General features: G+C 40.5%; 1 long non-coding RNA gene across 4 annotated transcripts in view; it reads left to right on the top strand.

Moving 5' to 3' along the window:
- The first annotated feature begins 9,523 nt into the window (after window positions 1-9,523).
- Window positions 9,524-25,062, top strand: part of LOC121967344 — a 48,123-nt gene continuing 32,584 nt past the window's right edge. Inside the window, exons 1-3 of one of the 4 annotated variants that reach the window (XR_006107714.1) lie at window positions 9,525-10,085; window positions 10,648-10,716; window positions 12,324-12,730. This is a non-coding gene — a long non-coding RNA (uncharacterized LOC121967344). The other 3 variants (XR_006107713.1, XR_006107716.1, XR_006107715.1) reach the window with 3 other exon arrangements.

Below are 25,062 nucleotides of genomic sequence, written 5' to 3'. Positions count from 1 at the left end.
CCTAGATAAAGACCATGGAGCGGACCTTCTTCTACATGGCTTGCTCCGAGTGGGAGAAAGCAGAGTTGGCTCCTTTCCATTTACGGGACGAGGCTGATATCTGGTGGGATACTCAGCGTTCCATCATAGGCGAGCAGAACATCACTTTGGCCCGATTCAGAGAGGCTTTTGAGAGCCGCTACTTTCCACAGGCATATCAGATGACTCGCCGGCAGGATTTTCTGAGTCTGTGACAGAATAATAGTTCGGTGACAGAGTATAATGCTAAGTTTAACCGATTGGCCAAATTCTATCCAGAACCAGTTGTTGAGGACGGTTCCCGTATGCATCAGTTTATTCAGAGACTGGATGGACATCTGCAAGTAAAGTTTGCCGGTTTTGGGAGTTCATCCTACATAGAGACACTAGACCGAGCCCTGATGATAGAGTCAGCTCAGCAGAGAGCATTTCCATACAAGAAAAGGAAGCAGTCAGGTCAGACATCAGGGCAGATCCAGCAGGCACAGGCAACCGAACAGCAGCAGAGTGGTCGCAGTCGACCAGGTCAGGGTACTTCTGGGGATTCAGGTCAGCCTCAGAAGTCAGGGCGATCTTCATCAAGACGTTTCCGGTCTTCTCAGCAGAACCGGAAATAGCTCGCCAGGGACACTCACTGCACCAGGTGTGGGTCCAGAGACCACGTCACCATAGCCTGCTCCCTAGGACAGTCGGTTTGCTATTATTGCAAACTGCCCGGGCACCTGAGTCGAGATTGTTCGCTGAAGGCTCAACATGTTGCTTCCGGAGTTTTTGGTCATGGAGTTTAGCTCAGTCAGACAGGGACTCAGCGAGGAGGGCACAAAGCCCAATCTTCACAGCGTCAGCAGAGGACAGCTCCCCCTGCAGCGGCTGCATATGACATGCATGGACTAGAGCACTCCAGTGCCCTTATGGTACCACAGAGTTCTGGTGTGGGACCTCAGTATCAGCTGCAGCCTCAATCCCTAGTCCAATATATGCAACCCCAGCCTCTAGTCCAATACCAGACGTAGCCTCAGCCACTGGTTCAGTACCAGTCACAGCTCCAGCCGCCGGTCCAGTATCAGTCGCAGCCCACATATCCGTCTCTGGCTCAGTACCCGGCACCGTCACAGTGGCAGGCTCAGACTCAGGCGCAACAACCTTTGGTAGCGCTACCACCTTCCCCACCGCCAGAGACTGAATGTATACACGCGGTTACCAGAGAGGATGCACAGCGAACTGACGGATCCATTTTCCGTGGTATGGTTTTACTTTACGCATTATTCGCTGATATGCTGATAGATACTGGTAGCTCGCATTCTTTTATTTCCCATGCCTTTACAAAGGACATAGGTAGACTATCTACTCCTAGATCGCAGCGACTGACCGTCTTTCTACCATCCGGTGATACCTTGGACGTCACTCAGGAGGTCACAGGTTGCCCAATAGATTTTGCCAACATGATACTTACGGTAGATCTATTGGTGCTGGAAATGGTCGAGTTCGACATTATCCTTGGCATGGATTGACTCTTTGCATATCATGTCACGGTTGATTTCTAGACGAGGGTGGTCACATTCCGACCTCCGAACTAACTCTCATGGGATTTCACTGGCATCAGAGACGATGGATATCATCAGCTGAGAGTCAAAGAATCTGATATTCAGAAGACAACTTTCCATACTAGATATGACCATTATGAGTTTTTGGAAATGTCATTTGGGCTTACCAATGCTCCAGCGGTATTTATGAATTTGATGAACCACATCTTTTTAGAGTATCTAGATCTGTTCGTTGTCGTTTTCATCGACGACATTTTGATCTACTCGCGTTCCGAGGAGGAGTATGCATAGCATCTTCGCATAGTCTTACAGACTCTTCGACGACATCGGCTATATGCGAAGTTAAGCAAGTGTGCGTTTTGGCTACCCTCAGTTAGTTTTTTGGGACACGTGGTGTCTAGCCGAGGTATTTCAGTAGACCCTCAAAAGATCGAGGCTGTCACCAGCTGGGAGTAGCTGAAATCAGTTCAGGAGATCCTCAGTTTTCTGGGACTGGCTGGATATCACAGACGGTTTGTCGAGGGTTTCTCGTGTCTAGCTATGCCACTGACACACCTGACCAGGAAAGGCGTGAAGTTCACGTGGTCGGAGCTGAAGCGGAGATTTGTGCCGACTCCAGTATTGGTTTTACCTTCTGGAGAGGACGAATGCGTACTTTAGACAGACACATCTCTACAGGGCTTAGGCGCTGTTTTGATGCAGCACAGCAGGGTAGTCTCCTATGTTTCTCGTCAGTTGAAGGAGCATGAGAAGAACTACCTAGTACATGATTTAGAGCTAGCCGCTATTATCTTTGTTTTGAAAATTTGGCGATATTATCTTTATGGTATTACTTTTGAGATTCTTAATGATCATAAGAGTCTCAAATATATTTTTACTCAGAGGGAACTCAATCTCCGACAGAGGAGATGGATGGAGTTCCTGAAACATTATGATTGTACTATTAGCTACCATGCGGGTAAAGCTAATGTGGTTGCTGATACACTTAGCAGGAAGTCCAGAGAGACTTTAGCTTGTCACCGAGCTATAGTCACGGACTTGATTCAGGGATTCTCTGAGTTGGGCCTTGAGGAGTAGGGACAGACAAAGCAGGGTATTCTTGTTACCATTGTTGCTCAGTCGTCGATTAGGATGAGGATTCGCGAGGCCCAGGCTGGAGATCAGCATTTACAGTTCATTGGCAGCCAGATAGCTTCCGGACAACTGACTGAGTTTACATGAGATCACGATGGTATTGTTTGTTTCTGAGACAGATTATGTGTGCCTCAGTCTCACCCGGTCATGGAGGATTTACTTCAGGAGGCTCATCGCTCTAGATTTGCTATCCATCCAGGTGGAACTCATATGTATCACGATTTGAGGCGTTCCTATTGGTGGAACAGTATGAAGAAAGACATCGAAGAGTTTGTAGCTAGATGTCTTGTCTGTCAGTAAGTGAAGGCCGAGCACCAGAGACCTGCTGGATTACTTCAGAGGATCCCTATTCCAGAGTGGAAATGGGAGCACATTACTATGGATTTTGTGGTAGGATTGCCTAGGACACGACGAGACCATGACTCGATTTGGGTAGTCGTTGATTGATTAAACAAATCTGCGCACTTCTTAGCGATCCGGGAGACCGATTCTCTGGATCGATTGGAAGATTTGTATTGCCGGGAGATCATCAGATTGCATGGTGTCCCATTGAGTATTATTTCGGTTAGAGACCCACGGTTCACGTCCGGGTTTTGGCAGAGTCTGCAGCAGCCCTCGGGCACTCAGCTCCATTTCAGTATAGTTTTCCATCCGCAGACAGATGGACAGTCAGAGCAGACCATTCAGACTCTAGAGAACTTGCTGAGGTCTTGTGTTCTGGACTTCGAAGGCAGCTGGGAGAATCATTTACCATTAGTTGAGTTCGCCTACAACAACAGCTATCATTCGGCTATCCAAATGGCGATGGCACCGTTTGAAGCGTTGTATGGTAGGCCTTGTCGGACACCCATCCTCTGGGAGGAGGTTGGAGAGGCCCAGCTGCTAGGACCTCATAGAGGTCAGCAGGAGGCAAAGTTGGTCCGTACTATTAAATGGAGGATGTCCGAGGCACAGGATCGCCAGAAGAGTTATGCTGATCGGAGACACAGACCCTTGGAGTTCTCTACTAGCGACCATGTTTTTCTACGAGTCTCACCCACAAAAGGAGTGAAGAAATTTGGCCTCCAAGATAAGCTAGCTCCGCGATACATTGGCCCTTTCCAGATCCTGGAGAGAATTAGAGCAGTAGCTTATTGCTTGGCGCTACCACCAGCTCTGACAGGCGTGCACGACGTATTTCATGTATCTATACTGAGGAGATACATAGCCGACCCAACTCATGTGCTATTTGAATACCAGTTTTCTTTCATCCTGATGCCACCTACGAGGAGGTTCCGATACGGATTCTGGACCAGAAGGAGCGTCAACTGCGGAAGAAGATTATCCGACTAGTTAAAGTCGGATGGCAGCATCATTCCGACGAGGAGGTTACCTCGGAGCTCGAGGATACGATCCGAGCTTGATACCCTCATCTTTTCACTTGAGGTATGTCGGTTAATTTACCGTTCAACATTTATACTCTTTATCTGTTATTAGTACTTGCTGATGATAGATAACGAAATTTGGAGGACCAAATTTTTATTAGTGGGGGAGAATGTAAAATACCGGAAAAAGGGCGAATAATCATAAGGGAATTTTTTAGAATTTTTAGAATTTTTTTGGCAATTTTTTAGAGCTCGTACACCGGGTTTTGAGGGGACAAATTTACGGGTACGGATAAAGCCTGTTTAGGATACTCATTTAAGTGAGAAAATGTTTTATTTATAAATACATTTCCTTTTCTTTTTCTTTTCCCCTAAACGTCGTTTCTTCCCCCTGACCCGCACCTCCCCCCCCCCCCCCTCCCTCGTCACCATTTCTTATCTCCTCTAAACCGACTCCGCCACCGCGTCGATTCCTCTCCTCCCCACGTGTACAAAATGGCATGCCGAAGGGAGCGTCGAGTCCTTCCTCCTTCCGACTCCCTCACCCTCTGCCCTCACGGCGACGGCATCCTCTTCCCTAGGATCTCCATCGCCGCCTTTTCTCTGCCCTAGCTGACGCCACCACCGTCGTCTCCCTCTACCCTAGCTATGATCTCAACATTGCAGGTTGCTGATCACCAGGAGGACCGAGCCATCATCTCTTAGATTCACTGTGCCAGCCAAGCAACACTTCTCCGGCCGAATCCACAGTGAAGCATTTGAAATTTGGTGTCGGGAACATATTTCTGGCAGTAACTTCACCGGCTGTGATTCAACAGAGGAGGGTAAATTAGGACTCTGATTCGAGACGAGCATCTCGACATCGGATTTGGACTGGATTGGACCTTCCTATTGGAGGTTGATGTTGTCAGAAGGTTCCAGTCGCTAGTCCTCCACCACTGCTCGTCGCGACGAGTTCGCACATTTTGATTTATTTATTATGTTAGACTATGTTTTCAGACTTATAGCTTTTGACATTTGAATCTTGTCTAGTTTTGGTATTTGGCGATGGATTTTCATTTGAATAGGATAACGATTTTGTGCTTTATGGGTGTAGTTGAGTAGGATATCGGATTTGAGTTTTATGGGTGTAGTTGAGTAGGATTTTTGACTTGGTTTCCTTATCTTTGCTTAGTTTAGTTTGTTTACTATTAAACTACGTGGATGCTGGTTTGTTGTATTGTTTTTATTATACATATGTTCCGGTCGTGTTGGCCGAGGTATCGAGATTGGTGTAGAAAGTTTCATATTGTCACCCGTACAGAGGAGATGCTACCGAAATTTTCTCTGGCAGAGACTACTTGACACTTGGCTACCAGGATTCATAAACTCTAGTACTTAGCCTGAAGGTCTAGAGTTCGAATCCTAGGGAAGGCAAAAATCCACAGGCCAGGGGTGGGAAGACCTAGTGAGTAACGGCACGGCCGAGGGTCGTCGATCGACGACATAAGGGGTCACCAGTTGGGCCGCCCAAGGGACCGCCAAGGGGTCGCCAAAGGGGCCGCTAGTTGAGCCTCCCAAGGGGTCGAGGGGCCGGGTCATTACACCTACTCCAAGAACTAAGTTCCGTGGACCTATCGATGGGTAATCCACTAAAATACTTCTTCCGGAAAAATCAAAAGAGTGGATTAATTATAAAGAAAGTCGGAGAAGTGTAACACGCTACACTTCCCGTTTGTAGAAATTAAGTACAATAAAAGAACTTTGGTTACCAAAAAATGTTTGAAGTTGATCGGCTTGAGCTCAGTGTTTAGTAGGCTTCTCGGCGACAATCGGGCATAGCAGAGTCGTAGCAGGGCAGCAGCAGGAGGCCGGAGCAGTCGGAAAGTCTTTTGGACGCAGAGAAGCTCGTATCGAAGGTATCTCTGAAGTTTGTTCAATCCCTCCTTTTATAGCCCTTTAGAGGGGTCTCCAGATCTTATCAGATCCCAAAAATTTGGATTAGATGAGGAGAATTCAGCCTTATCCTTTACTGTTCGAATTTGGTTGATCTGAGGCATCTCCATCAAGCTGGTTCAATACACTAATTTTCCGGTGGCCATATCTTTTGACTCCAAGCTCGGAATCAAGCTCTGTTAGTTTTCATGCGTGCAGAATTCGAAGATCTACATTTATCTCTATAACATAGAGTTAGAATATATGCATGAATAGTTTATATATATTTATAAGTTGGATCCTGTCTTACCAAGACCAGGATCTAGTCAGGGTCTTAATTTAGTTTTTTGAAATAGACCTAAATTGGATTAACACATATTGTCCCTTCGAACGGGGGCACGTCCTCACTTAGTCACTCTTCTCCAATGACTTACCTTTACTTACCAAGCATAGAGTTACCTTCCAGAATCGCACATCTGGACTTCGAGAATCAAAGATCCCGAACTACCGGAATCACACATCCGGTCTTCTCCAGTCGGGAATCGCACATCTTGACCTGCTGGAATAACATATCCGAACTTCACCCATCAGGAATTGGACATCCTGATTGCCAATTGAGAATCAAACATCCCGACTGGACTTTCTTTCAATCTGGAATCAAACATCCCGACTGCCAAATGGAAATTGAACATCCCAAAATCTGCACACTTAATAAATGCATTAGAGCATGACAACACCTAACTTAACTCATTTTTCATTCATCAAAACCTAAGTTAGACCGTTAGTGCAAATTGCACCAACAGATGAGTGTAAGTCAGATGATGCAGATAAAAATAAGGCTTGATCCAGATATGACTTTATCCATATAAGAGTTGATCCATATAAGAATCTGATCCAACTCTATAAAAGGAGACAAAAACTCTATGTTCAAGATCATCAATTCTTCACGACTCTACTATGCTACGCTCGAGAAACGTCCTGTGAATCTCTACGATCGAAAAAACTCTAGGAGGGGTGTGTTGCGGTCAGAACTTCTGGATATGCTCAAAGAGTATGTTTTTATTTACTTTCTAGTTTTATTTTATTTTGTTATTCTTTGTGCTTGTACCTAAAACTGTAAAATGGGTTTCTCCGCCTCCGAAAAGGAGACTACTAGTGGACACACGCTTGAGTGCGTAAACCTTGGACATACTAACTCTGGAGGTTGAGCACTAAGTAAGTCCCGCAAGTCGTTCCTTCTTTTATTTTGTATATTTTGCTACTACTAATTTGATAGATCGAACGAACGACAAAAATAAATTGGTCGATATTCACCCCCCCCCCTCTCTCTCAACGCACAACGATCCTGCAATTCCAGCTTCTCTAGAAATGTTAAAATTTATTGAAAGAATCAACTAGAATGTGGTCCTGATATTCGAGAAATCAAACCCACGTTGGGCCTAATCTGAATCAAACCATAGGTCCATGGTAGTGTTAATTTTGATAAGGCAATTAATTGGAGTGCAAAACAATCATAGTCCTAAAAGTGACAAAAGGAGGACAATTCCAAGGACACTAGCGGAAGACAACATTTTTTTCTTTTGTTTTTTTTTTTCCTCATACGTTGGGCCTAGTATGGGGAGACTAGGCCTAACGTGGTCTTGATCTCAAAGATCAAGCTCGACGTAATCCTGGTCTCTAGGAGACCAGGCCCAAGTGACTAGAATTTTTTTGTTTTAAAAAAAACCTTTAGACCACCGCTAGGGAAACCTTAAAATAGTAATGAATGACATATTTAGACTTCTTACAACCTCAAAAATCTACTAGACCTGAAATAAATATAATCTGAGCTCTCTAGGTTGATAAGTGGATTTTAGTTAAAATTCACTAATGGACTTAGACATCTCTAATTAGACTCATTTCAAGTCCTACGAGTTCTGAGATTGCAAAGAATCTAATAGTACCCTCCATTGCTTATTTCATCCTTTCGAGATGTGTTAAAATATTATTGAAATAATCATCTAGAATATGGTCTTGGTCTCTAAGAAATAGACCCACATTGGGCCTGATTTGAATCAGATCAGGCCTGTGGTAGTGCAAATCAACACCATCAACAATGTTAATGTAATTATGTTATGGTGTTGATTTTTAAAAATTAACACCATAATAGTTATGCATGTATACATGCAAAAGAGTCTCCACAGGTGTGCCTAATTGGCTAGAAAATATCAAATTTACTACAATAAGGTAGAGATCAATTCACTGAGGGTGCATGCCCTGGAGAAAAAACTCCTCCCATCCCGTAATCATTTGGCGGTCGGCTATAAGCTGACCCCGTGATTTACCTCCCTTCACATAACCTAGCGACGAGCTTTGAGAGGTGTCTGGGGTGAGTGTAATCATGTTTTGGTATAATGTATATATGCAAAAAAGAGAGAAGATAGGAAAAAAGAAGAGAGTTTGCATGCATAAGAGAGAGAAAAGAGAAGAGAGAAAGACAAAAAAAAACCCAATTTGATAGAATGGTAAAACAGGAAGACCAGATAAATTAGTGTGTCCTTTAATAATTATCAAAATAGGATGTGTCTTTTGGTAAATTTTCAAAATTGAATGAGCCTTTTAGGCAATTCCTGATGAAAAAAAGTTAGCATGTTTCTTACTATTTAATTAAGAATCTAGACCCTTTAATAACTAAATTTTGTCCCCAAATTAAATTACTTTAATGTCCTTTTTTCACACTAAAAATAATTTTAAGACTTATTAGTAATTTTCTCTGGCTATTTTTTATAAAAAAATATATACTATCATTGTTAAAAAAAAAACATACCTTTCTCAATCTTTTGGCTAAGATCAAATGTACTATCTATTCTTATCAATTTAATATCTAATTAATTTTTTATAAAGGAGAGTTTATTATAGTAACTTACTGCTAAAATTTTTTAGTAAATAAATTAAAGAATAAGTGAGCGCATGTATACCTAGTAGGAATTTATTTACGTTTTGTAAGATAGATTAAATACACTTGAATAATTTATTAAAGTAAGTGAATCAATTTATTTATTTGAATAATTTATTCTCTATAAATCTGAGAATATGATAATGATAATTAAGATTATGAATGATAATTTATGATAATTTAAACTAAACATATTTTTAAAATTAAGATTGTATTATAATATTAAATATAAAAAAAATTAAATAGACGCTCACGAATTGTGCAACGTAAAAGATATATTGCTTTATTAATATTCCTTCATAAAAAATATGAATTATTAATAATCAAATAATTTTAATTAAAAATTTAATCACATCTAAATCAATTAATCTTACATTTAATAAATTTAGAATAATTATTTTAAAACTTACTTAATTTAGATCTGACTTAATTATTTTCTTAAATACCTAAATTTATTTATTTAATTTAATAAAATATTTAAACTTATTCATTTAATTAACCTTAAATCACGGACGTTTATTTCAATCCCCTCTTTCTTTTCTTCCTTCCGTCTCTTTCTTCTTCCACGTAATACCGAGCACGAATTATTTAGTCCGATAAATATATAAATTTATTTTTTAATCACTCGCTCGGCTCGTGAGGGAGCCTGGTGGGGAATACGCGTCGGCGTCGCCTTGCCCTAGAGCCAGACGCAGCGACCACTCGGCGGTGGATCTCTCTCTCTCTCTCACGGTCATTAATTTTTTCTCTTCTCATCCGCTTTCTACTCCTCTTAATTTGCTTATTGTTTTTGGTGCTTGATTCGATCTGTTACGGTTGTGTTCGTTGTTGGTGGATCCCGGCGATCGCCAGGGGGGCGTGACCCAGGTTGACAGAAGAGAGTGAGCACGCGGCGGGGAGGGCATCGGCGGAGGTGCCGTCGCTGTGGCGTGCTCACCCCTCTCTCTGTCATCCCCATCTCCCCTCGTCGGCGGCTGAAACGAATCAAAGACCTCGTCTTTGGTTCCCTTTTTTTTGCGTCGGATCGATCACGATGAACTATATGAGGGGCAGGGCATCATCTCAGGACGATGACGATGGACACGCGTGTGATGGACTCAGCTGTCGCTGATCTTATGTCGGCCACTTGTTCCTCTGTAGTCGAGACTTACCTCTGGGTTAGTAAGCGTTTCCGAGGTATGTAACGTGGCCTTTTTTTTCAAAAAAAAAAAGAGTGTACAAAATAGTAATGTTGCCGAGTTAAACTGAAGAATAAAATGAGACGTACGTGACTTTTGAGACGAAGGTACTTTGTTTTGGGGAACTGGATTGGATTTTGGAAGACGGGTAGGTATCGTACCATCTCAATTATCTCTCTGCATCTTCTTCCTGCATTAATGGATGTCACTATTGATATGGATTAAATTTTCTTCTCCCTCTTTCTTCTTCTTCTTCTTCGATTTTCTTCTTCTTTCCTTTTTTTCCACTTTTCCTGACTCATTTATACATCTTTCCTTTCTGTAAGTTCTTAGAATTTTTTCTAGTGTCACCGGAAGCTCATCACTTTTGTTTTTTCTGTTTCACCCTCTTTTCCTTTCCATAAAAATCAACTGTTTTTCTTGTTTATTTCCAGTGCTTACTGCTGGGTCTGATGCATTTCTTGATTTTTTTTGTTCACTTATCTTCTATCAAAATGATTTTTTGCTTGTTTATTTCATACTAATTCTTTGTTGTTGGACCTGATCGATTGTTCCATCAGGCAAGTTGAGTGAGAAGGAAGCGCATGGAAGCGGTGCTTTATGTTCATTTGCCCCTTCTATCTCTTGAGGTACGTAGCCATTTAGTTTTTTTTTGTTATCATGGTATACCACTTGATGTACTCTATTCATCCAAGTTTTACCTCAAGGTTGAAATCTGTGGTTCATATATGAGGAGATGCTATAGAGATATCATGTCACAACCATTTATGCCGAGTCAATACGAAGCTTGTAGAGGTTGCGACAAGTAATTAAAGCATAATTGTGATCTAGCTAGACTAAACTAAACTGGATAGATTCTATTTGAGTGGTTTTCTGTACCTGGATATGGAACAAGATTAAACTAAAAATAATCACTAATTAATCAAAGAGCAAGTAGTCTTTAGAAAACCGCTACTGGTTTAAGTCCGTTTTAATTATGCTAGCTATGGCCTGTGGGGAAGACAACGATATGAGCCTCGCCAAAGTCCTGTACAACAACGATGTAGTGCCTATATATTTATAGTAAGAAAGGGACGTAAAGGGTTATAATCCGAGAACAGTAAGTCTAATTCTAAATGTAGTGAGGTCCAGATAACTAGTAAATCTATTATTTTCTTTTTAAAAAATAATAGCAAAGCATTCTTTGTCGACATCGCCAACACCATCATATACAGAAAGACATTTGAAGAGCTTGGAAGGAGATTTATGCCCTGAAATTATTTTGGGATTTATTTAGCTAGTGTTATATGCTTTATTGAATTCAAGGGGACTTCTTTGGTGATGGGATATATTAATTTGGTTATGCTTGTTATAGGAAAACCCAAGATTTTTCCGATTATAGCTACTTTAATTGGTTAACATGGAGGATAGAAACTTGTAAGCTACAAGAAAAATATTATTTAGCAACGACAAATTTCGCCATTAACACATCTATATTTGTCGCTAATAACATTTAGCGGTGAATAATTATCATCATCGTTATAAACTTGTTGTGAACCATATTTTGATAGCATAAGCATTGCTAAGATTACCACAATTGCCTTTAAAATATACAAAGGTAAGCAACTAATGATGCGTATTTCATCGCAAAATACAATCACATTAATGAAAAATTACAAGTAATTCATCACTAAATAATACTTGCTAAATAAAACCCTAGTTAGCGATGAATTTATGTTAATTCATCGTAAAACCATATATTTATTAGCAACAAATTCCTTAGAATTCATCGCTAAGTATATATTTGTTAAAACAAAATTTTGTTTATTTATATTCATATTCTATATACAAATTTACAACTTGCAAATAAACTCACAACATTCACAAAATTTACAACTCACAACATTTACAAATTTACAACTAAAATTTACAATATTCACAAAACATCATCAAGTTCACAACATAAACATCATCAAGTTCACAACATAAACATCATCAAGTTCACAAGCAACAAGTAGCAACACAACAAATAAAGTTCGCCACATCAAGTTCACATCCAAATTTACAACTTTAACAAGTAAGTTCACAGCATCAAATTCTAAGGTCGAGGAGGAGGAGGTGGATGTAATGCTCCATGTGTCAATCAGTTAAGAATTTATTCAAACATATCTTGTCTTGATCTCATTAATTCCAACTGATCTTGAGAACTTGCTAATCAAACTTGAGTGTTTGCCAACTCTTCTTTTGTGTCTTCTAGCCGTTACTGGTGGATTCAAGCTTTTCACGCAATGCTGCGTTAGTTGATCTGGATGAGGAGGTGGTATTTGAAGAAGTGGATCTAACTGGCTTTGACCCACTTTCAAGTCCTATAATGTATCCAGAATGAGTATCGAGGACTTGATCACAAATTGTATCCACAATTTGGACTGCATCGATGTCATTTTCTGTATTTTTTGTGTTTGAGTATGCTCATTACGTAGTCTCACCATATCATCCTAAAATAACAAAATGTTAAAAATATCATAAAAATAATTATGCATAGTTAAGAATAAATTCACTAAATAAGGTTATATCATATGTATACAGTTTTGACCCTCTCCCTAATCCATCCTTTTAACAAGCTATAATGAGTTTCATTAACGACAACAATCCAATCTTTTCTCTGTGACCGATCGATCCAAAAAATAAGGTGTTAATATTTTAATTAACAAACAATATACGATAACTATAAAATTAGTACTTACACCATTGTAATTATATTGAATGAATGATTTAGAACCTTTGGTTATATGGGAGTTTTGCTCGATTTTCAACCTTTGTTGTAGATCGTTTCTATAACATAAAATTTTTTATAAATAAAATATTAGTTATAGAACAAATAATTAAATTTTTATATAAAAAAGGCATATGTCATATAACGAGTTACTTGAAATGTGTCTGATTCAAATAGAGCAATCATGTAATCCCAGTCATCTTACATCTCACAAAACTCGATCGGCATCTGTTACCAGCACTCAACAAGAGGAAGGTGCAATAGCTTATTATAATGGCTATGTATTTTATTTCTATTGTCTCTATACCTTGTACTAATTAACTAATCGATCTCCTTTCTAACAAACGATAAACCCTCTTGAAAACTTGTATCAAAAGCAACATGAAAAGAATAATTTTATTTTGCATGTGGTTAGTAATAAAAGAGTGGTTATAAATATATTCAATTCTTGTACTTACTAATAATTGATCGTATATTATCCTTTTATTATCCACGGGGACGTGCTTCCAACTTTTAGCTTATAAGGGAGCAAACTTCTTTATTGAGAGACCTAAATTGGTTATAAATGAAGTTGTATTTGGGTCAATTGAATGTCTATCACTCTAACGAAAAGTAATGGACAATTTACCCCATTCATTGATCTGGCATCGCAGTCGATCGAAATGTGTGTCACGTGTCTCCCTACGTAACGGTCGACCTATAAATGCAAAAGCATTAACAATTAATAAAAGAAATACTTAAATAAATAACAAATTAAATAAAACTTTTGTAATGTAAATACAAAACAAATAAGCACTAGGAGAACTATCATCATCAGGTGTCTGCGGAACTGGTAAATGCTCAATTCTCTTGGACGACATGACTATCACATATTCATCATATATAAGATCAACAAACATGTGTCAACATATAGAGGTATCTACAAGTAATGAAACTTTATTTTATATAAATGCATTAAAAATAAAGAAAAACATAAATGTCATGTCAATAAAAATTAATCACTATCATCTTTGAATGAAAAAATTGAACTTTTATGTCACTATCAATTTCATTATCTTCACCACTTGTGCATTGGACATATTTATATATTGATGTGACCCCGTGGGTCATCCGAGATGGCATGGGGCGGAGGTTGCTGCAATGAGGCCGCTGGGTCGAAACTCAGTGGCAACGGAGGAATAAATCTCCTATCCCTGTATCCCACCCGGTCCGTCCCATGTTAGCTCGGGTGCTGCGATTTACCTCCATCACAATGATCGTGGGTCCGGTCGGTGGGGGCCCTGGGGGCGAGGGTTTCGCCTTTTTGCTATAATATTTATATATTGATGCTCAACATCTAATCTACAAAGTTGGGATATCTCTAAGTCTTTGTCAACTACTAAAGTTGCTTCATTAGATGAAATATCTTGATTAGTCTCAATATTGAAATTATTCTTGGATTCAATTTCTTCAAATATTTCATCAACTTCAATTACTTTGTATATTTCTCGATGTTGAACCTTTTGCACTACCTTCTAATGGCTTCCACGCTTATATCATTTAAATAATAAACTTGGTTTGTTTGATTGGCTAAAATGAATGGGTCATTAGCGTACTATTGGTGCAATCGTCTTCGAGTCAAAGTTGACCAATTTGACTAGAGTTGCTCAAGCTTGAGTTTCGATATTTGACAATATGTGAGAGAGAAGTCGAGTAGGTCAAGGGATGATCGAATGATTGTCCATGGAAGTCCTAACTAGATATTAGGCAGTGAAAACCTAGTTGGGAACTAGGTTGTGGAAGTCCTAGCAGAGCTAGATAGTGAAGACCTAGTTGAGAACTAGGCAGTGTAAGTCTTAGTGGGGCTAGATAGTGAAGACCTAGTTGAGAACTAGGCAATGGAAGTCCTAGCGAAGCTAGGCAATCAAATACTAGTTGGGAACTAGGCAATAGAAGTCCTAGCAGGGCTCAGCAAGGGAAAAGTCCAAATGGTCATATGAGTGCAATCAAACCTATCCAAGTGGTTCATGTGAGTGCAATCAACTTAGGTTTGATTGGGTACAATCATAGTTTTGATGTGTGTGTCAAAGAGTTTGTTAGGTTTTATATATATTTGATATGTATGTTTGAGTCGTGCAAGACTTGGTGACCATATATGAGAAGCTTGATAAGTTCATCCTATGGTTTGGGTCCTTGAGATCAGTGAAAGATGATGTGGAAGGCATCCGAGGGACCGTCGGACGAGGAATAATGGAGTGGAGCCAAGGGAAGTGAACTTCAAAGCAACGTGAAGGATGGTATGGAGAAGAGCCGCGGGTTCAAATGCATATAAGGAACGACAACTAAGGAAGAGGACTTCAAGGGCAACTCACGAGAAGATGAGAGTTGAGTGTTTGTAAGAGACTGGTCGACTAATGATATTATTGTTGGATAAAAAAGAAGCGATAGAAGAGAGTGAATATAGCTCATTAAAATTTTTCTTTTGTAATGATTCATAAAACAAATAGCAAAATAAGACAACGAAAAATAAGATAGCAAAAGAAAGACAAGTGGTGCAGGTGGTTACTTGGTTTAGAGCCTATGTCAACTCCTACTCTAAGACTCGTGATTCTTGATCGCATCGTTGGACAATTCAATATAATTCTTCTTCCTAAAATCTTCGAAAATAAGCAATTCATACAAATTGAAAGATAGTAACACACTGCTATCTTTTAGAAAGTAAAACAATGCAAGCATAACTAAAACTATACTGATAATAGGTAGAAGATGAAGTACTGTCGACACTTCTTGATAAAGTAACTTGCTTGTGAAGATGGAGCACAGAGTAAGAGCACGAATAGCAGTTTTGCATAGAGATGAACTGAGAATTGATACATTGCCTCGGACCTTGAGCTCCCCTTATATAAGCATGGTTCGGTCGACCGAAAAGTTGTTCAGTCGACTGATTCTTTCAGTCGACTGATCCTCTTATCGTTTGATAGAACCCCTTGCTTTTCTTTTTCGACGAGATCCGATCTCTGCGCATTTATGAGCATTTATAGTTCGGTTGACTAATCCTTTTGATTAGTCGACCGATTTGTGTAGTTTCCTTGTTCACTGAGATTTTCCATTAATTCTTCGATTATTCGATCGACTGATCCCTGGGTTCGATCAACCAATCAACTTGGCTTCCATGTTTGTTATGGCTCGATCTGATCTCTACCATGTCACATTTATTTGGTCGATCGATCTGCTAGTTCGGTTGACCAATCAGTCACTTTACCAAAATTTACTTCAAACTGATCTCTGTTCTGTATCAACCTAGTTTAGTCGACAAATCCTGTTGTTCGGTCGACCGATCTTGTTGTTCGGTTGACCAATAACTTTGATTCCTACAAAATAGAGTTAAAACAAATACTTCTGTAAAACAAAGTTAATACAGTGACAATATATGATGCATGAGTAGTAATATGCATGAATAGTAATTGGCAATAAAACTGTCTTAATCTCAACTTTAAAACCTTCTTGATTTCTTCAGTTGGATTAGCTACCTAAGGTTGTTCCTTTCCGAAAACACGACCTCACCATCACTCCTCTCCAGTTACTTACCTCAATCTACCTGTCAAACATTGGTCCTCCAGACCTATTTGAACTTTCTCTACTCAGTGTTTGATTATCTGATCTACTAAAACTTTTTCTGCAATACTAAATTAGCTAACATCAATAATAGTAATGCAAAATACTATGGTAAAACTAAACTTAGTTTTACCTAGATTTGCTGGTTCGATCGACCGCACGCGATTAATCGAAAACCATCCGATCAACTTTGCTTAGAGTTCACTCCTCCAAGACTTCCTATTACCTAAGGTTACTTCCCCCTAGGATTTTGTCCATCTAGTTTCACTCACCATACCCTAGAGTTATCTCCCAATAAGGTTTTCTCCATCTAGCTTCACTCACTGGGACTAGGTATTGGATTGGCCCACCAGGGATTCGATATCGAGTTCTCCAAATCTACTGAATCCTTCTACCTAGCTTCTAAGATCTGTTGAGATTTTCCTTGCCTAGCCACAACTAGTATTTCCCTTGCCTAACCGCAATTAGAACTAATAACTAGGTAGACTTCTCACCCTTGCTTAGCCACGACTAGGACTTTCCTTAATCAAGCTCCATTAAACATATTTGTCGGACATTAAAATCTTGGAGGTCAATTGTACCAACAATTACTAGTCGACTAAAGCAAGATCATGAGGGCACAGAAGGTTTTGTGCCTGACGACTGTGAAGGGATATCGTTTGGTCAGTCAACTACCTAAGACCAATCAACTAGTCAGTCGACTGGTAGAGAGTCGTTGGCAGAATCTCAGATTCTGTGGAGTACTGTTGGCTATGTCCAACAGTAACATCAGTCGACTAATGGTGTTTCCAGTTAATTGGTGTGCAGGAAATGAGTTGACCTAGGATCAATTATTTTCACTATATTTAAAGGAAGCTTGGGGCATGAAAAGTACTACTGATTTTTGTTGTATACTCTTTAAGTGTTTACCCTCAAGCATCCAAGTCTAATACTCCTCTTCATAAACTTCATTCACAATCTTGTAAAAAAGAAGAGTGCTTTGTTCGAGGTTTGCTCCACCGAGAAGGAGTACGCATTAGTCAGAGATTGTCAGGGACTAATCCATCGATGAATTGAGGGATCATCCACCTCAAGGACAAATCATGGAGTAGGAACTCTATCTCCGAACCACATTAAACAACCTTGTTAGAGTTTGTCGTCTTACCTTGTTTGGTTTCATTATTCTGCTATGTACTAACAAGTTGTAGGAAGAGAAGGGATTAAGTGACTGTCTATTCAATCCCCTTCTAGTCAGACCACGATCCCCAATAGGTTAAAGGTTGATCGGATACTTGGTGATCGAAAGTCCAACGAGAAGTTAGCATGAGATGGAAAGTCCAAGTGGGTCGAGTGTTGATTGGACACTTGGTTAAAAAACCCTGATAGGTCAAGGGTGACCGAATACTAGGCAATGGAAAGTCCCAACAAGTCGCAGATGACTGTAGGGTTGGGCAAAGAAACCCTAAACTCGAGATCAAAACTTAGGGTTGGGCAATCATTTTGTCCAAGTCCAAAGTGCCTAATCAATTCGGAGTGCCTAATCAATTTGCATATGCTCCAATTGATTCGGATGATTGCCTAATCGATTGAGAGCTTTCGTGAGAGAACATAAGCTTGGTGAATCGATCGATTCAGCCTCCCCAATCGATTAAGCTAATCGATTGGGGGCCATTTTCATGAGAGAATAGAGAGCTTGGGAATTAATTGAGCAATCAATTAGGCTTCTTTCTCCCACAAATAGAAAGCTTTTGAATCGATTGGAAAAATTGATTAGAAGCTACCAAATTGATTGGTATGACTCACCAATCAATTAGATGAGTGAAAAAGAGTTGTTCTGCAGGTGTTTGAATGATTGTCTGACATGACAATCAATTAGGGTAAGCCTAATTGATTAGAGGCATTGAGTGAACCCTATAAAAGGGTTTCATGAGGATTTGAAGTCATTTTCGTTTACGCCTGTTCTTAGAACATTGAGGAAGAAGTGATGTTGCATTTCTAGCCAATCAAGAGGCATTTCCAAGCAACAAGATATCAAGTTAAGCTATTTCATTATAAAGCATTTGCTTCCATTTTCGCTTGTATTCTTTGTAGGGGATCTTACGGCTGGCTAGAAGGGGGGTTGAATAGTCGTTCCCCCAATTACGTATTTGTTAGCTTAGCATAATACAAACAATACAAATACGAAAACTAAAGACTAAGACTAAGAAAGGAAATGCAAACCAATACACGTCGATTTACGTGGTTCGGAGATAACTTGCTCCTATTCCACGGTTGTCCGTAAGATAGACGATCCCTCAATCCGTTGGTGGATTAGTCCTCGGAAATTTTGGCTAGCTCAAACCTCCTTGTGGATGGAGAAACTTCGCCACAAACTTACCAAGACCTCTTGGACACAAGGGAAACCTTGAGCACTGGTAGACTACTAATTAGACTTTAACCAAGTCCAATTTCGTCAACTATAACCAAGCTACCAAGCCTTGGTTATATAGGCCACAGGTTGGAAAACTCCACCTACCAGTCGACTGGTGAAAGTGCTAGTCGACTGCCCCCTATGGAGATTCGACCGTTACATCCCAACGGCTCGATACCAGTCGATTGGTAAAAGTACCAGTCGACTGCTCCACACTGGTCGAGCGAATAGAAGCATTCTGTTCACTCCCAGTCGACTACCAACTTGACTACACCAATCGACTGATGAAACCACCAATCGACTGGTACCCGAGTACAATTTCTCAACACTTGGACCCTCACCCTTACAACTCACTTAACGCTTCTTTGCAGCCTTGACCTCTTGCCTTCAAGCTTACTTCCTTTGGCTCTCGTCCCTTGGATGCATTCAAGCCTGCGGCTCATCCCCAATGTTATCCTTCGCTTATGCCTCGAAGTCGCTTCCCTCGGCCCTTGTCCTCGGTGTCTTATCCACGGTCTCTCGGATACCCCATCCTTCACCAGACCCGAAGCCATCAACTTGATTCATATGTGTATCTTGCAAACCTGCATAACTCAAATACACATATCAAATATAAGGGTGAATCTAACTTAAATCTTTTGCCCAAACACTAAAACACATAGTCGCACGAACCATTAGGATTGTTCCAACAATCTCCCCCTTTTTGATATTTGGCAATACATTTAAATTAGGGAAAACAAATAGCAAAATAATATGCTAAAAACAATGGACTTACGATACTAATGATACATATTTGGACTTACACTGCCGAATGGACTTACGTTATCAAGCTTACACACTTGGACTTACACTGCCGAATGGACTTACGTTGCCAAAGCTACACACTTGGACTTACACCGCCAAATTAAAAACAATGCAACATGCATTTGAACCTATCCCAATGCCCCACCCCCCACACACACCTAGGTTCCCCATTGAGCTAGGAATTTACCACAAAGTTATTTAAGAACCTATCACAAGACTTCCCCTACACCTAAGCTCCTCAATTGAGCTAGGATTTTACCACAGGGTTATTTAAGAACCTATCATAAGGCTCCCCCTATGCAAAGGCACTAAGATTTTCCCAACTAAACCTTCTCTCCCTTGGCCTAATATCCAAAAAGCTCCAACAATCTTTCAATTATTGAAATTTATCATCCAAACTGACCCTAAACTCATGTGTTTATCCCCTAGGATCTTATACACATATACGAGCTGACCCGGTCAGAATCTAGTGCTGAAAATAATTTCAAACTGGTATCAATCGACTGCCAAAAGTATCAGTCGACTGCTCTTATCGAAATCAACACACAGAAGCATTCTATGTTCGATATTCACTATTATCAGTCGAATGGTAACTGTATCAGTCTACTGGCACCTAAATTCCATCCTATCCTACATTTCTGACCCGATTTTAGAAATGTGCCAATAATTCCACAAACATCAAAAAATCCCCAAATTTTATGGAGAGATCTATTTTACTCATGTCTACTTGGGAAAAATACATTCAAAAATGTATTTATCATCAATCTCAAGATTGACATAAAACTCAAAACTAGCAAAATGGTTCAATTGAACAATGACCTAAAGTCCTATTTTTGGCTTCCTCTTGATGTATTTGCTCATACTAACCCACAATGCATCCCTAGCATTGGTTTATATGACATTTATACATCAAAAATCAATTATCATGTAATATGACCCCAATATTATATTTCCTTGCATAAAATACAACCCAATGTGTGTCAATTCCCTAGGTTTGAGACTCAAGTCCGTATCCAAATCATTTGACACACTCCATGACTCCTCTAGACTCCCAAGTAGTACCCACCTGAGATCTAATTGTCATGGGTCCCAACTTGACTCTTAGAGCCCCCTAGAGCTCTTAACCTTGGTCATCTCCCTAGGTGATTCATCCACAATTGCTAGGCCACATCGGTGCACCTCTGGTGACACTTGGCCTACAAATCTAACCTTCTTAATCTTGGACATCTTGTCCTTGGTTAATTTTTCCTTACCTTTAAATGATTTTCCCTTACCATTTCTTGACTTCTCTTTGCTATAGTCATATGCAACCCTAGCATAAGAATTTTCCTAAGCATTAGAGACACTAGATCGGTATCCTAAACCCGATCTATCATAGTTGGGTCTTTGGCTATCCAACACCATATTTAACCCTCTAGATCCAACCGTGAATCTAACTAGGGTTTTCTCCAAACTATCACACTTTGCTTTCAAAGCTTGATTTTCTCTTTCTAGGTTCCTAACCCTAGAATTGACTTATCCACATTGAGCATTCCTAGACCTACCCATCTTTCTAGGCATATGTCTCCTCTTCTTGGGATTTTTGCCTAGGTTCTCCATTACCTTCTTCTCCTTAGGTAATGAGAATCTAACATGTTTAGGTTTATCATGCATAAATTTCCTATAGTTTTGATCTATATTAACCCTATTTCTATCATGATATTTAAATCTAAAATTATGCATGGGCATACTATGATTAACAAAATCATTTCTCCTATTATGCATGGGAAAATAAGACTTTGAATTTAAATTTGAATTACACTTCAAATTAGGGTATACCTCCCTTACCCTTAAAGCCCCCCTTGACATGAGTCTCCATTCTTCCTCCACTTCTTTTCCCGCATCTTCAAATATGCTAGCTTCTTGAGCTCTCCCTTCTTGAGGCATTTGGTGTGGTAGAAACTTTTCTCCCCATATGTGAAGCATCTAATGCACATTCTCCTCTTTGGGGCTTCTTCATTCCTATAACCTATGTTAGTATTTAAAACAACTTGATTGAGTTTAGGAGTTATCTTCTTCTTACCCATTGGACACCTACTCTTGTAGTGTCCCTTCTCATTGCACCCGAAGTAAATTATGTGGTCCTTTGACTTCACTTCGATGGAGGTGCTTGCTAGGTTGACCACTTCCAAGACTTCTTCTTCATCCTCTTCACTTGTCTTGGATTCTTCTTCAATCCTTAAGGATGTAGATGATGCTGTAAGGGATCGGTGACCGGCTAGAAGGGGAGTTGGATAGCTAGGTCACCCCCAACTTCGATTTCTTCTCTACACGGTTAGTTTGCGCAAGCGGAAATGAAACTAAAACAAGAAAGCAATGAGTAAGAACACAAACGCTAACACGATTCTTTTACGTGGTTCGGAGATTGCTTGCTCCTACTCCACGGCGTGTCCTTGAGGTGGATGAGCCCTTGATCCTGAGGTGGATCAGTCCCTGGCAATCACCGGCTAGCTCTTACTCCTTCTCGGTGGAGTACAACCTCTCACAAGGTTCTCTTCCTCTTACAAGATGAACTTAGGTTTAGGAGGAAGAGAGTAGGCTTGGAAGCTTTGGGCAATGACAATGAGTGATTCAATAATAATCAGTAACCTCCTTCAAGCCCCAAAGCTTCCTATAAATAAGAGGAGAGAGTTGATCATCATATCAACTCATCTCGGCACAAGTCGACTGGCAAAACCATCAGTCGACTGGTGTTACCGTTAGAGGTAGCCAACGGCTACTTTCCAGCACCAACGGTCATTTACCAGTCGACTGCTAAAACTAGCAGTCGACTGGTGCAGTCGACTGCTAAAACTTGCAGTCGACTGATCCACACAACAGAACCATTCTGTTCGCGCCCAGTCGACTGCGCAGTCGACTGCACCAGTCGACTGCGCAGTCGACTGCACCAGTCGACTGCTAAAACATGCAGTCGAATGGTACAGTACTGCTACAGTGCTACTACAGTACTGCTACAGTAACGCTACAGTACTTGTACAGTACTACTACAGTAAACCCTAAAACTTATGCTTTTACTTCGAGTACAATCTCTCGTACCCTCACCCTTACGACTCTTTTGACGCTTCCTTTGCAGCTTTAACAGAACCTTCAAGCATACTTTCTTTGGCTCTCGTCCCTCGGATGCATTTAAGCCTGCGGCTCGTCCCCAATGCCATCCTTCGCGTATGCCTCGAAATCGCTTCCCTCGGCCCTTGTCCTCGCAGCCTTGTCCACAGTCCCTCGGATGCTTCATCCTTCACCTGACCCGAAGCCATCAACCTGAGTCGCATGTGTATCCTGCGAACCTACACAACTCAAATACACATATCAGATACAAGGGTGAACCTAACTTAAACTCTTTGACACACACATCAAAACTATGATCGTGCCGATCAAAACCTAGGTTGATTGCACCAACAGATGTCTCATCTTCCTCATCCACACTTGTGGATGGTCTTTCTTCATCCTTCTCCTCCTCGGAAGTTGAGCATGGATCGACTTCCGGTTGCTCCTCCTCTACTTGAGCCACTTCTTCCTTTTCTTCGGATTTTCTTTCTTCTTGTGTGGGCATGAGTTCTTCTCCTAGAACCATCTTTACATTGCTCCACAACTCGTGGGCATTCTTGTATTTACCTACACGACTTATCACATTAGAAGACAAAAGTTCAATCAAAATTGATATTACCTTTGAATTTGCCTCCGGTCGTGTGGTTTGCTCATCCATCCAATGTCGTAGTCGGAGTCTCTTTCTTTTCTTGTCTCTTGGGACCTCAAATGGTTCCTCGACCACCATCATTGCGTCCCAATCGGTCTCGAGGAAGTTTTTCATCTTCACCATCCAAAAGGTGATGTCCCATAAACTTTTTCCTTCAAACTTTGGCGAATCTATCAAGCCGGTCATATTTGCTTCCTTGGCGGTTAGTCCAATGGAGAGCGGCCTCGCTCTGATACCACTTGTAGGGGATCTTACGGCCGGCTAGAAGGGGGGTTGAATAGTCGTGCCCTCAATTAATCGCTTCCTACGTATTTGTTAGCACAACGAAATACAAACAATACAAATACGAAAACTAAAGGCTAAAACTAAGAAAGGAAATGCAAACCAATACATATCAATTTACGTGGTTCGGAGATAACTTGCTCCTACTCCATGGTTGTCCCTAAGATGGACGATCCCTCAATCCGTCGGTAGATTAGTCCCCGGAAACTCCGGCTAGCTCAAACCTCTTTGTGGGTGGAAAAACCTCGCCACAAACTCACCAAGACCTCTTGGACACAAGGGAAACTTTGAGCACTAGTAAACTACTAATTAGACTTTAACCACGTCTAATTTCGTCAACTATAACTAAGCTCCCAAGCCTTGGCTATATAGGCCACAGGTTAGAAAACCCCGCCTACCGGTCAACTGGTGAAAGTGTCAGTCGACTGTCCCCTATGGAGATTCGACCATTACATCCCAACGGCTCGATATCAGTCGACTGGTAAAAATACCAGTCGATTGCTCCACACTGGTCAAGCGAATAGAAGCATTCTGTTAACTCCCAATCGACTACCCAGTTGACTACATCAATCGACTGATGAAATCACCAATCGACTAGTACCCAAGTACAATCTCTTAGCACTCGAACCCTCACCCTTACAACTCACTTGACGTTTCTTTGCAGCCTTGACCTCTTGCCTTCAAGTCTACTTCCTTTGGCTCTCGTCCCTTGGATGCATTCAAGCTCGTGGCTTGTCCCCAATGTCATCCTTCACGTATGCCTCTAAGTCGCTTCCTTCGGCCCTTGTCTTTGTTGTTTTATCCACGGTCCCTCGGATGCTCCATCCTTCATCGGACCTGAAGCTATCAACCAGAGTCATATGTGTATCCTGTAAACCTACACAACTCAAATACACATATCAAATACAAGGGTGAACCTAACTTAAACCCTTTGCCCAAATATTAAAACACATGGTCGCACGGACCATTGGGATTGCTCCAACATTCTTGTTATATTCTCATGTTCGAGATTGTATAAGGCTTCTCCGCCTCTAGAAAGTTTCCAACGAGTGTGTTTATATTGGAGCATAGTACGCTATATAAATCCTTGGATTAATCACCTTAAGGAGGTGGAGACCAAACAAATCCGAGGTGTTATCATTATGGAGTTTTAGCTTTGAGTTTCTACCAAAAGTAATCATCAAAGAAGCAAACGAATCTATTAACCCCTCTTCTTGCTCTCTACGTGTTCTAACACATGCCATATTTTAGAAGTGCCAATACATAAGAGACCAAACTTTTCAACCATTGATTTTTTTTAGGATTACATTGGAATCATTCACACCAAAATAATTGTACTTTATACCTGAAAGAGTAAAATAGTCGAACAACATCTTTTAACACTCCAAAAAAAATCCAAATTGTAACTAACATCAAATGAT

Source organism: Zingiber officinale, chromosome 3B, assembly GCF_018446385.1.
Source record: "Zingiber officinale cultivar Zhangliang chromosome 3B, Zo_v1.1, whole genome shotgun sequence".
In the NCBI taxonomy this organism is placed as follows: domain Eukaryota; kingdom Viridiplantae; phylum Streptophyta; class Magnoliopsida; order Zingiberales; family Zingiberaceae; genus Zingiber; species Zingiber officinale.
The sequence above is the reverse complement of the archived record's forward strand: the minus strand, read 5'-3'. Positions and strand labels throughout refer to the sequence as shown.